Genomic DNA, 3,886 nt, shown 5'->3' on the forward strand with positions numbered 1-3,886 from the left:
GTGACTCATGAGCTTGTGGATATTGCTGGGGAAGTCGCTGCACGCAGCAAGAAGCGTCGGATTTCCCCACGCCACTTGCAGCTGGCCATTCACAGCGACTCAGAGCTCAAGAAACTGCTGGGAGGTATCACCATCTCTCAGGGCGGAGTCCTGCACTTAAATCAGCCTGTGGTTTTACCTTCCAAGAAGAGGAATGGCAGGAGAGCCATCAAGAGAAGGGTTGCCCCTGCTCCTGTCTCTGTTAAGTGAGAACAGAGCAAAGGGGAGACTGCCACCCCAGATTTGGGAGAAATGACATTGACTTAATTGCAAGGCTCTTTCAAATGCATCAGTATGGTCTAATAAAAGCAGTTAAAATGCCTGGTCTTCTTTTGTGAATTAATTTCCTCTTTTACTATCCTACAATTTTAAGGGATCATTCAGTTGGTCAGGTAGCTGCATTGATAATATGGTATAAAAGCCTAGAAAGATAGAACTCAATCATTTCATTAAGAAATTTACATCAGAAATTGTCTAAATGGTGTCAAGTATCAGAGGGGAGGCATTTTAGTCTGGATCTGTAAAAAGCGACAAAGAGTCCTGTGGCACCTTATAGACCAACAGACGTATTGGAGCATAAATGTCTAAATTGTGTAGATTCTGGGAGGTGATTTCTGTGTTTTATTCAGGCATTTCCCCAATAGATTGAAGATTAGGAACATTTTTCCCATAGTGAAGTTGGTGTGTATTGCATGTTTTGTGAAAACAGAAAAAGGAACAAACTCATGACAGAAAAATGTAATCCATTACACATGAAGGATAAAGCCTATGGGCCTGGTTTTTCTTTTTGTTTTGTTCTTTTTAGTTACCCCATTATCAGAGACGCTAAACTGTGGCCACACTCAGGAAGTCCGGGTGCACTATATCCTGAAGCCAGAGGCCGTGGGGGAGCAGAAGGAAATCGTCTTTTACTATTTGGTAAACCTGGACATACTGATATTTGTCTACATATAGGTGACAACAACAGATAGGCTCAAGTGCCTGCCAGACAATCAGTCCCTGGACAGTAATTCTAGGTGGGGCCCCAAATTGTGTGTGTCCTGGGGCAAGAACTTGTACCTATATTACCCATAATCCTTCACACTCTTTTCCTTGGGCTGATGCTCTTTGCTGAGCCCCAATGCTCAATACCAACATTTTATAAGGAGAAGAAGAGTAACCGGGTTCTATTGCCCCTGATTAAACAGAAAGAATTTTGCTAGCAGAGATCAATAGAGCAGCTCTGCTGGCTCCAGCCATCTGAGGCCCAAAATTCCTGACATTCCTCTCACAGGTTCCCCCATTCTAACACCTCTCCTACTCATAATACCCATAACAGGAAGGCTTCTTCTTCCATGCAGGTGATGGCCAAAGGAGGCATTGTGCGAGCAGGGACCCAGGCTCTGGCTGTGGAGCATGGTGATGGTGAGCTCTCACCACCACTTCCCTTATCTTTCTCCCGGGAGGCTAGGCCACTGTGACGGGAAACACAGGCTGCTTCCATATGAGGTGAGAGGATCATCGTGTGCCATCCCCTGAGATGGGGGAAAAAAGAGGGGGAGAACGAATTTCTTTCCTCTATAGCCATTCTAGCTCTGCAGCTCTTGCCGAGCTCTAATCCTCCCCAGCTCCTCATATCTCCTGACTGATATATTCTTTGTCACTGATGTCAGTCTCAGGAGACTCTCATCTTGAGTAATTCAGGCTGGGTTTGCTTTAACCCTTGTGTAGAAATCCCACCCAATCTCCATCCCTTCCTTAGCCACCAGGCTCTTACAAAATCCTCCCTTTTATTTTCTGGGGCACGTGGGGCTTCTGGGGTTCCTGAGGGACACAGTTAATGATGAGGGTCTAAAAACTAGATTGAGTCTCACCAAACTCATGTCAACAGTATGTGCCAAAGCAGTAAGAGCCGATGTTCTCATCAGTAAGTCAAGTTCCATTCCCTGTGTTTCCATGTGGTCGGAATCCCAGCTGTAACAAGTTTGGCATGAAGGGAAGCCTAGAGACTCGAGAGGTGTGGGGCCCTAGCCTGGAGCCAACTTCCTGTAACTTAGCCTTTTTCTCTTGTTTTATTTGCCAGTTAATGGGACCTTCTCACTGATGCTCCCCATGGAGTCTGATATTGCTCATATACACAATATCATATACACCATTTCACCCACAGATGCTCATATACACCATTTCACCCAATCAGGAGCCTATTGCTGATTCAGTCAAATTCCAGGTCGAAAATTGCTTTGCCAATAAGGTGGGTGTCTTGATTGAGAAACCCCAATTCACTTGAAGTCATTGATTAGAGAGCAGCAGCTGTTTGTATCTATTTATTTAGATTTGCGAACATTAAAACAGTCATTATCATCAAATGCTCTGGGTGATTTTACCATATATTAAAAATAGCCCTAAGATTAACTGATTTGTGGTATTTCAGATGAGGTGAGGAGGTGATTTCATAGCCAAAGGGTCCTCCCAGACAACACACTACCAAGAGCCCCTCCTTGTAAAACTGACAGGGCTCCAGCTCTAGCACCTCCACTGATCTCCACTGTGGCACTGTGGGATGGCAAGGGAGGTGGGTTTGTCAGGTAACCAGGTCACAATCTAGTTAGCTTACTACCATCACCTTAAACGCAGCCCAGTAACTGATAGGCAACCAGTGCAGATCATGGAGGACAGGTAACAGCCATACAGCCTCCATTCAAGGGAGAGATCTAATTCTTGCTGTATCTTCTGGCTGCTTCCCTCCATCCTACCAGCATTACTTTCATCTCCTCCATACTGAACTCCAGCCAGCCTACCCTTATCCAAGCCACATGTTGTATCAAGCAATCAGTAAATCATTTAGTAGCACTGACTAGATCGGATGAGACAGAGGAGAGCTGAGTGTCCTCAGCCTGTTGAAAGACCATAGCCTATGTCCTCCTAATGACCCCATATACTCTTTGAAGAAGAGAGAGGACAAGATGTGCCCTGTGCAACCCCACATGAGAGGGCCCTCAGAGCGGAAGAGCAATTGCCCAAAACTATCCTTGGGGACCCGTCTGAGAGACAGGCACCAAGCCACCTAAGGGCTGCCGCTCTTCTCCTAGGGTTCACAGGCAAATGAATGCCCCTTTGAGATCAGTGGTATCAAAGGTAGTTGATAATATCCGCTTGGACACCTGTACCCAGATCAAAGGTATTTAGATGCCTAACTTCCATTAATTTCAATAGAAGTTAGGGGTCTGAATATCTTTGAGGATCTGGGCCCTGATCTTTATTCATCATCTGGAGATCATCTATCTAAGCAGTTAGTGCAGTCACTATACCAGATCTAGGTCTGTATCCAGGTTGGCCAGTGTCAAGGGGAGCTGAGGCATCTAGATACTGTGAGAGCTGTTTCACCACAACCTTCTCAATAATCTTAACCAAAAAATGGAAGAACAGGTACTGGGCCCCAGTCAGCCAGATTGTCAGCATCAAGTGACAGCCACACAGTAGCTTCCTTAAGAGAAGCTGACAGCCTGGGAACGGTTGACAGTTTCCACCAGGCCCCAGTCCTTCTCCGCTAGCCTTCATCAGCCAATGAAGACATGGGTCCAAATCACTGCCTGTGTAGCTCAGTGTATTCCCAATACCTCTAGAGCCTCATTGAGGATCACTGGCCTAAACTCAACAAGAGGAGGGCTTAGTGTTTGTCAGGTGATAGAATGAGGAGTGGGCCTTGTTGGAGTGGAGATATATACACCTATCTCATAGAACTGGAAGGGACCTTGAAAGGTCATCAAGTCCAGTCCCCTGCCTTCACTAGCAGGACCAATTTTTTGCCCCAGATCCCTAAATGGCCCCCTCAAGGATTGAGCTCACAAGCCTGGGTTTAGGAGGCCAA

General features: G+C 46.0%; 1 long non-coding RNA gene across 1 annotated transcript; it reads left to right on the forward strand.

Moving 5' to 3' along the window:
• Window positions 1-855: 855 nt before the first annotated feature.
• Window positions 856-2,153, forward strand: LOC135978911 (uncharacterized). Its single transcript, XR_010596261.1, has 3 exons — window positions 856-957; window positions 1,380-1,443; window positions 2,102-2,153. It is a non-coding gene; the product is annotated as an uncharacterized LOC135978911 (long non-coding RNA).
• The last annotated feature ends 1,733 nt before the right edge of the window (window positions 2,154-3,886 follow it).

The sequence above is a fragment of the Chrysemys picta genome, unplaced genomic scaffold (genome assembly GCF_011386835.1).
Source record: "Chrysemys picta bellii isolate R12L10 unplaced genomic scaffold, ASM1138683v2 scaf520, whole genome shotgun sequence".
Taxonomy (NCBI): Eukaryota; Metazoa; Chordata; order Testudines; family Emydidae; genus Chrysemys; species Chrysemys picta.